The following is a 9,984-nucleotide window of genomic DNA, read 5'->3' as shown; positions in this document are numbered from 1 at the left end:
GGGTTCTTGGAGGATATTTGTACTATCTCTTTACCTGCTAGTTATGGCAATGTCTAGGTTCTGGATGAATATCAGGATTCTGCTTTCCTCTTTTTACTGTCCTGCACATTGCATTCAGCTCTTGACCTAACACTTAACTTTGTTCCCTACTCATTAAAGACAATGGTCTACTCAGCAGGGGCTCTGTGGCTTAGAGATTGCAGATACTGACTTCTAAGTTCCTGCTTAGCCTTGTCAACATCCAGTGCTAGTACCTGGCTGATTCACCTCAGCCCAGACCAGCTCTAGCAAGGCTCTGGCCAACCTCTCCACAATCAGAATTGTGTGAAGCAGTGTTTTTCACATTAAATCAGCAGAATCCATGGTGTTTGGAGCACTTGGCTTTGGAGGTAGCAAGCAGACATGGCCATTGAAACTTGTTTAAACCTAATTTTTAAAACAAAATAACTCTTCCTATTAGTTGTTTTCTCAGATCAAACATTTGTTGCTTGCTTTTTAGAATAAAGACACCATGTGTGCATGGATACACTAGTAGTTTTCTCCTGCAGTCTTGGTAACGGGCTTTCTGTGGGTTACAACTGTATGATCCCAAGAGTGCTGTATTGTAGCCTTTCCCAGGCTGGGAGTGTGTCTGTGTTTCCATAGCTTTAGCACAATGGGACTCAGTGTGTCCTTGATGCGTTATGACAGTAAAATCAGAAAACACCAGCATGGCTGAAAGAATCCAGACACCATCAAACTTTTTAAAAAGCTGATTGTTGTCTTTTCTGAGGATACATTGGCTTGCTTTGCTTTGCTTTTCTAACTCCCTCCTGTAGATCTGCCAGATGAGTTTACATCGAAGGACAGTGATATTGTCCCTGGTGAAACGATTACAACGTGCATCTGGCAACAAGATGGCTGGGGGCATCTTGCGGCAGCTGCTGCAAAAGGAGAGACTACAAACGTTGTGAATGGGTGGGGTACTGCATGTGGAAAAACTAAAAGGGTATCGCTGAAGGTCTAAGTACTCTTACAAAGCAGGACTTCACAGAGCAAACAGTGGGGAAGTCTTTAATGGAAAGACTTGCCATAGAAATTAAGTAGGTTAGTTGTACAACACAATGAAAATGGTAATTTCAAGGAGGCTGGTAATCCAAAGCAGAGGAGTTGATCCCTAATGCAGTCTGTTCACTTTAGAAATAAGTTGTCTTTTTGCTGTTACTAGTAAACAGCACGTACACTTGGATTGCAAGTTCTTTTCACTGTTTTGTAACTTTTTGTAGCACTGACGTGAGTATACTTTCAGATCAGTTTTCTTGTCCTCACATGTCCTGATGTCCAAAAAAGGTTTGCATTTTGTATTCAGCAGCCTGCCATTTCACCTTTCTGATGTGTTCTCAACAAAATAGACTTAATCCCAGTGTTTCTCATATAGATAGGAGAAATAAGACATAGTATGTAAACAAGGCCTTTTCCTCTTAGTTACTGTAAAGCGTCATTAGAAGATTGAGATTGTGATCCCGGGTATTCTGGTAAGGCTGACTGACTTGTCTGTTATTATAAGAATCAGAGGCAGAAACTCCGTTTCATAGTCCATCCTCTGGCCACGCTGACTTCAGAGTAAGAGGGGTCCTCAATACACAGCAGTACCAAAATCAAGAATCACAAGACATTCCCCGTCTCATCCGCTTTATCTGGTGCTAGCTTATGGACCATCTTGAGTGTGTGATCCTGTCGAGTCTGATTAATAAGAAAGCTTTGATTTTTATAGAACAAATAGTTTGTGGTGCTTTCATAGAGGACATGCTGCTTTCTTGATTTAGGACTGAAGTGTTGTCTCAGCAGAAACACGAGGTACTCTAGCTGATTTGTACTGTAAACCTTCAGGCCTGAGCAGATGTGATCATGAAATATCCTTTGGCACCTTTCAGAAAGAACCATTATCTCAGTTTCCTTGGCCAAATTCCAACCTGGCTAATCGCATTCTGTTCATCTGCTTTCTCCAGTCACTGCAAATGAGTGCTGCAGGGTTCTTCACTGCCTCTTGTTAACTGTTGTGTAGTGTTGCAGTTCACTGGGAAGCAGCTCTTCTGTCTTGTGGCACAAATGGCTTGCATTTCGCTATTGGCAAATCAGATGTTTTGTTTTGTTTTCCCCCATGTTTTGAGTTATCTCTGTGTTAAAGATTCTTCCTACTCAGCCTAGAGCAGAAACGGAAGGCTGTGTCACAAAGACAAATGGTCTCTTTTGAAGTGAAAGGTGTGTTGGCATAAGAGCCCCATAGAAAGCTTGTTGACACTTGTTGATTTCCAAAGGTAAAAAAAAAATATATATATATTTTCAAGAAATAACCATTCAACTGTTCTAATAACATGCTTCTACTTACTAGATGAGAAAACCACGGTGCAGTGTGGAAGATGTAGCCCAACATGGAAATGGTTTCTCAGGAAGAACAGCAGCATGAGGCAACTGAAAATTGTTCCTGAGAGGCCTCTCAGCAACACTTCAGAACTGGTGTGTTTGGCTTTATTGCCAAAAAAAAAACCTCCTTCTGGAAAAGAATGGGATACAAGACTGTTTTCTGAGGCAGCTTAGGTTTACGAGTTGTCTGCTGGAATTAAGACCCAAAGTCTTGCCTGCCTCCTAAGGAACCTGGGCTTATATGGCAAACACTGTCTGTCCTCTTTCCCCAAAAACTCAGGTCAGTTTCCAACAAATTTTAGAGGGCAGGGATTACAAGGAGAAACAGTCTCTAGAAGGTTTTGTGGTTCTTAGTAACTATATGTGAAAGGAAAACCCGAAATAATGTTCCCTCCAAAGGATGGCTCTGAAGATAATTAGATAGTAGAGAATCAAGATGGGACAGAAGAATAAGAAACAAGTAGGTATTATTTAGCTGATCTTGGAGTGATGTACGCAGTGTGCAAGCTTCCCTTAAGTACAGATATGAGACTTTGATACCTAAAATGAATCTGACTGCTCTTTTGAAAGAGACTATATGTTTGTGTTCATTCTGCAGCTAGCCCACCAGAGAGTCAGAGGACTCCATGGGCACCGTGCCGTATGCGGAGTTACTGGGAGCAGTGCAGAAAAAAGAAAGGGTAGCACACTGAACTCTCATGGCATTGTTTGTCACCAGCCGCGTTAAAGCTGCCAAGTTTCTCCTGAGGTATGGCATTATTTGCAGATAGAGCAATTCTTCTCTGGCTGTAACTGCACACCAACCACCTTCCTGCTTACCCAGGCCATAGAATTTTACCCGAACGGCCTCGCATATTTTGTTTTTGAGGGGGAGATTCAGCCCATCAGTTCTGATGACTTGGAGACAATGAAAACTGCTGTTCTTGCTAAGTGTCATGACTTAGTGTTAGGAAAAAATCATAGTGTAAAACAGGATTTCTGATTTTTTACTTCCCTCTTTGAGTGTCATTTATTTATTGTTATTTTCTTGTTATCTAGAATGCTTAGTTTTTATCACTCCTGGGCAGTGCTTTATCAGGCACTGAAATGCAAGAAGAGTTGTAAGCACCAGTTCTATGGCTCTGACATTTGGACTTTTTTCTTGCTTTGCAACTAAATAAGCCTTCTTTCCCCAGAAATCTGCATTTGCACGATGGACAGTCCTGTGGGTGGGCTGAGGTTACTTGATTGTCCTGCATGAAAGGACATTTGTTAATCTTTTTTTTGAGTGCTGAGGAAGAAATTCCACCTTGTCTGATAGTGCTCCCTTCAATCCAGGTTCTGCAGCCTGACCTCCTCAAAGTTTGCCCCTGTTAAAGGACATTGTTCTCTCCCAGTAAGTGAGAGCTTCCAGTGCAAAACTAATGGCAACGCCTAGCTGCAGCAAAGCTAGCAGTGTTCCCCTGAACGGAACAAAAAATGTCCAAGTGTGTGAGCTAAGGGCAGGAGCATTTGTGCACTAGACAGATTTGTTAATTCCACTGATTAGATGTGACTAAAACAAACTGCAGTTGCCTTCAGAAAATAATTGTGCGCTGTGGCCCGCAGGTGGCATTACCTCCTTTCGTATGCCTTGCCACCCTCAGACAAGGTCTGATTTCTCACAGGTTCGGATTTGCACCCTGCTGGGAAGGACCGCCCTTCACCTCCCTGCATTGAACGGCGCCTTAGCTGTGCTTACAAGCTCTTGGTCCGGACAGCGAGGGACAAAGTGGGGTGAGCCTGGGCTGCCTGTGGGGCCAGGAGCAGAGTGAGGGCACCACTATTTCCCCTGGCACTGGGCCACTCTCCGGTGCCATGAATCTGGCCTTCCAGCAGACGTCTGGTCCCACGACCTAAAATACATACGGACTAACTTGGTTCTGGCAAATTTCAAGGGACAGTCAGTAACTTTCCCAGAGACCCACACTTCAAATATAGGTCACTGGGTGGGATTTGTAGGTTTTAATTATGAAATAGGCTCATGTACTGGTGATGTTGCAGCTAAGATGACAACTAGCTTGACAGCACAGCTCTCAAACACGCTTTTAATTTGTAGCTTAAGTATTTATAGCGTTGTTCCCTAGCCAAACTCGCTATTTAGTTAATATGGTTTGTAGGAGAGCTTGAGCCTGTCTGCAAGTCTTCTTTGGAATGCTCCTTGCTAGGGTAATTTCCTAATAGTTGGCAACAGACCAGGGCAATACAGTGTAACGCGTATGTCAGGGGACTGGAAATCCCTAGATCTTTAATGCAGTTCTGGCCCTGACTGAGTTTATTGCCTCTGGCAGATCAGTTAAGGGTTATTTTATAAGTAGGGCAGTTTGTCTGCCGTGGGAGGGTGCAGGCAAAGTTGATGTGTGTGTGTAAGTGTCTAATGATGATTGCCCAGTGCTTGCTTAGTGTCTCCAGCATTTTAAGCTTCAGGGTTTTGAAGGTTGGGGTTTCCTGAAGCCAGCGATGGGATGAAGGGGAATTGCTTGCCCATCTGCTTTCAAAGTTTCTTGGTATCCCAGATTTCTTAGATGCCTTAAAAATAAAAATACTACTTATGGTCTCTATGCCTTTCTGATCACTAGGAGGAAGCTGAGCTTTTGGTCTGTTTCCTGAGGGCTTATTAAGGATTCAGTGCTCAATCTTGCACGGTTTCCATTGCTTTGCCTAAAGAGACATTTTTACAAAGAGCTCAGCACTTAACTTCCAATTAACCACAGAAGAGGTGGTTCTCAGTGGGAACTGAGCCCTCCTGAGAGCTTGGCCCACTGCCGTTTCGCTTGCAAAGCCCCATGCGTAGCCAGGAGACTCAACAATAACTAATGAGTTGTTCTTGTTTCCTTGAGTCAGAGCATTTTCTTTAACTGATACCAGGGTTGCTACAGAAATATCCAGGTAATTAGTGAATTTTGGCCTAAGTACTTAAGTTTGTGTTACAGATCAGTGCCTGGGAGTAGCCATATCCAGAATGCGATAAAAATCAGCGTCCTGTGGTGCAGCATTGTCTTTTATGAATAGGTGAAATGTATATCTGAAAGATGCTGGCTGTGATCTTGGATACCTTTAGTTTATATCCCTTAAGGGAGAGATTGTGGCTAATGATGGGAACTAAGAATTTGCTTGAATGCTCTGCTCCCGGCTCTGCTTTGTGTGCACCGAATGAATGGAGGCAAGTTACATAGCCCTAGTCCTGTAGGAAGGGCTGCAAAGCAGGGCATCGTAATGCCCAAGCAAAGATGCCCTACATTCCAGGAAAAAAAAAAAAAACAACCAAAACAAACCAGGGGATGTGAATAATGTTCCCATGTGTTTCTTGTCAGGTAGTCCCAGACAAACATGGAGTGTTGTTCAGGGTAGGCACAGTGAGCGTGACATGGCATGTCACGTATCCAGGCATGCGGCTGCCCGGCTCAGAGACAGTTTCATCTGTCCAGGGAACTGTTTCCCTGTGCTCAGAATCCTCAGCTTCCTGGAAGTAAGTCCCTAAGCCTAGTTTCCATGTTAGTAAAGTTAAAATACTAACCTGGAATGCTTTAAAAATGCAGCTGCATCCCCTGAAGACTTGCCTGCCTCATTGAGGGCGGAGGGCTGGATGGATGCCTTGTCTGAGAGCAGGGCTTTGCGCCTTCCTTCGATGTTCCCTGCCACTGGGTGATGCGCTGCTCTGAGAACAGCGTGCATGAACCAGGACTGGGAACCGAGAGATGAAAAACACAGATTCAATCTCTAGAGCAGGCTAAAAAAAATATCCCTTTGCTTCAGCTTTTCTGGTAAACTGAAAGGGCTTTGAGGTGATTGTTTTACTGCTTTGTTGCAATTGCTCTCCTTTCCTTGAGCTTAAAAGGTCACAACCTAAAGGCAGAAATCCCTACTGGCTGTTTTGAGTTGCCTGAAGTGACCCAACAGAAGTTGCCGGAGGGGCTGTCCATGGGGTGGGCAGTGGCCCCCCAAGCGCTCTGCAGGATGTGTGGGCCCTCTTCTCCTTGGGCCTGGGTTGTGCTCACCACTGCTGCATGGAAAAATTGCTCTTTGCTTTTCCTGAGCCACATCTTCTCAGTTGCATCCAGCTGTGAAGATAACTCACCCAGCCTTTCAAAGGCAGCAGATCTGTATTCCTTTTGAATTGATATACATAAAGTCTCTCAAATCTAAGATAATAAATACCTCTTATCTTTCAATTTCTTATTCTAATCAAGCAATAAACCAAGGTCCAGAACTCCAAGCTACAGGAAATACTACTGAAGCCAGTTACTGTGATTCCGGAGGACACATAGCAATGCTTACACATGCCAACATCAGTCTGAACAGATGACTACAGAATTCCTTCCTTTTGAGAGGAACACTTTCATGGTATCATTTAAACAAAGTTTACTTGAACAGGTTTTATGCTAATTATTAATTCTATGTGACTTAAATATTTTGTTATTTAATAACTGCTTAGGAGAATGAGAGGATCACAAATTTTATCAGAGCGATCAGTAGACAAGATATAAAAAGACAGTGCTTCTGGCATTTTGCTGAGCAGTTGAATATTGCAAGCAGGATTATACAGAAAAGTCCTTAGAAATCCTTTATTCTTTCTTCCTATTGTCTGTCTAGACTGTCTAATCTGTGCCCAAGCTTCTAGAAATGGAGAGAGGATTTGTAGTTGCTTTTAGACGTTATGCAGCATGCTGCATAGCTCTGGGAAAGAACAGTGAATGTCATCTGGAGGGAACTGGGTGACCTCAGGACAAGGATGGCAGGAAATTATGTACTATATGATTATGTAGTTAGCAACAAATATAAAGTATTCTTTGCTGGAAGCTGGAGACTAATCCTTTGGGAAGAACAGAAGGGAAGTCACCAATGTGTTGCAGCTGGGAAATGGAGTGGTGTGCACCAATCCAGAACTGTGTAGGGGCAAACTAGGAAAGAGTTATGTCTAGCTGAGACAAGCCCTGGGAGAGTGTGTGCTGTTCTGCTTGCTGAGAATGGTGAATTCAAGCTAGAAGAGTTAACCAGGGGAAAGGAAAGAGTTCCTCTTCCTGAGAGGGCCAGGCGAGTGGGGCACAGCCGACAGAAAGGACCATGTAATGATAATACTGCTCTTTATCTAAGACGATAAATGCCAGGGAGGTAAATAAGCTGTTTACACTGAAGGAAACTGCTGGGATAATAAGATCAGAAATCAGAATACATTTTGCAGCTCTTGTTAGGGAGGTGTGGGGCAAAGTGTCCGAACCAATTGTGTGCGCCTTTAGGAATGCTCTTGTGTGAGGTAACAGCCTGGCAAACTGTTCAGCTGCGTGGCAGCATTGTTGGATGCTGATTTTATTTGCTGCAACATTGCATTTGTTGCTTAAAATTTCTATTCTAAAGAATAAAAATCTGATGTAGACAAAGCAGATACTCTTGCTTGCCTTAACCAGCTATGCTGTAGTTTGCACCAGAAGTAACCATCAGGGAGACAGCAGACCGAGAGTTCAGACAGAAATGTGGCTGTTAAAGAGGCTGAGGCTCTGGATTCTTGAAATCCATGCTCAGCTCTGCCACTGCTTCATATACAATCTTGAGAACTTGATTTCTTTCCTATATGGTATCAAGAGTCCCTGCAAACGTTGTTTCTCTACTGCACTGGTGTGCAAGTGTCTGTTTCTAGAAGGGAGGCTGTAATAACAGCCCCTCCAAAGAAAGGAAGTAAACAGGCAAGCAAAGATTTGGGCATTTTGCATTGCAGCCATTACTTTCTCTGCTCTGTGCCACAGCACAGGGAAGGATCAGTCTCCTCAAGACTTTAGCGAGGACTTGTTAATGAACTTTGGGTTCCTCAGATAAAGAAACGGGGAGATCATGATGGAGAGGAAAATGTACTAAAAATGCCTTGAGTCTAATTATGCCCAGGGCAGGACAAACATCACAACTGTCTTCTAATATTAAGAAATCCAAAGCAACTCTTTTGGAAGGACTGTGGTTCTCCTGGATGCAAAAGGCAGTAACTTAAATAAAGATGACAAGCACAGGAATAATTCATCACATTTTCTTATCGTTATCAGCTCCCCCCCGCTCCTTGCCTGGGCAGACGCCCAGTGTTGCTCACAGCCATCGTGATGACTGCTCTTTGCCCAGAGCCTTGGGAAAGCTGCGGCTTGGCAAGCCTGAAACAGTGACTGCTGCTATTTAGAAATAGTCACTGTAGCCAGGGAGAAGCCTTGGGTGTCTCTGAACTGTCACCTTTCATACTTACAAACATTAGTGCAATGTTCCCCAAACACTTCCCCTTTTTCTAGAAATTTTTCTGATTTCACCTGAGTTACACCCCGAACTTGCTGATGTTTACTTTGTCCCTCTGAGCTCCTCCCGTACGGATGCTGCAGGAGAGAAAGGCTTGGTGCTGTTGCCAAAGGTGAGGTGCTACGAGGACATGCCTAGTGGTGAACGGTTCTGTCCATAAAGGGGTAGAAGCACAGCAGAGCCGATGTTGCAGCATTAGTTTCCAGGCATCCTGCTGCTCCATATCCCCAGGTCACCAGGTGCGTGATGCGTCTCCCTGTGTAACGTGTGGATCCCACCCACGGGACCGAGAGCTGTGCCTGGCTTTAGGCGGCAGACAAGCCTCTCCCTCTGCTCCCAGTTCATAGCCTTGAAACTTCTTTGGTATTAAAGTTCCTTCCAATGAAGACAGAGAGATAATTTGTTTTTAAATGTGCCACTTATTGATGGAACTTCCATATCTTTGGGGATATGAGCCTCTCCAGACTCAGGCAACACCTGAGTAGAGTTTCATGCTCACGTGTTTTATCAGCACTCCTGGAAGCCTAACATCACTGTTGATCTTGTCTTACTTGTGAAATACAGCCTACAGCAGACCTTTCTATGGAAATTCAATATTGAAACTCAAGAGCAAAGACCTGTCGTTACTTTGGCATTGCACAAATAACTTGTTAGCTCAGTGAATTTTTAAACAGAAAAAAGCAATCTTGTTGTTATACCTGTTCCATATTTATCAATAGACAATGGTAGTGCAGAACATTGGCAATCATTACATTCATTTCTTAAAATGAATCAAATGAACAGAAATCGTTAAATGCTGGAGTACAATATAGCTTATAAAACTCCACAGACGTCAGGAAACTTGTACTGATTGGGCTCTTAGATGTTGTTTTTCTCTTGCTTAGGAAAGAGAATTGTAGTCAGCTTGCAATCTCCCCAACATTGTTCATGAAGGAAGCAGACAAAAAGTACCAATGAAACAGAAGGGCTGCAATTTAGTTAATTTTATGCAAAACAATCAGCATTCAAACTGGGAGTTACCAAGCAGAAATAGTATTGATAGAGAAGCCAAAATATTCTCTGTGCATAAACGGTGAAATATTAAACCAGAATCTCGGAGAGACCCCTGGACTGATGTAACTACAGGCCAGAGAAGATGCAAAGGTGAAGTTTGACACTGTCAGAGTTAGGAGGAGTTCAGTGAGGCCATGACGCCCTAGGCCATGCCGCTATATGCTATGAACCAGCGCAGCTCTGGTGTGACAGGAGACCTTCTATCCGTAAGGAAAAACAGAAACAATTTTTTTTCAGAAGAGA

The 9,984-nt window shown here is 43.5% G+C and overlaps 1 long non-coding RNA gene across 1 annotated transcript; it reads left to right on the top strand.

Annotated features, from left to right (window-relative positions):
- Positions 1-2,315: 2,315 nt before the first annotated feature.
- Positions 2,316-4,261, top strand: LOC147598717 (uncharacterized). The gene is made up of 3 exons (XR_015260340.1): positions 2,316-2,496; positions 3,002-3,151; positions 4,050-4,261. It is a non-coding gene; the product is annotated as an uncharacterized LOC147598717 (long non-coding RNA).
- Positions 4,262-9,984: the final 5,723 nt, after the last annotated feature.

The sequence above is a fragment of the Chlamydotis macqueenii genome, chromosome 16, assembly GCF_036417535.1.
Source record: "Chlamydotis macqueenii isolate bChlMac1 chromosome 16, bChlMac1.mat, whole genome shotgun sequence".
NCBI classification, from domain to species: domain Eukaryota; kingdom Metazoa; phylum Chordata; class Aves; order Otidiformes; family Otididae; genus Chlamydotis; species Chlamydotis macqueenii.
The sequence above is the reverse complement of the archived record's forward strand: the minus strand, read 5'-3'. Positions and strand labels throughout refer to the sequence as shown.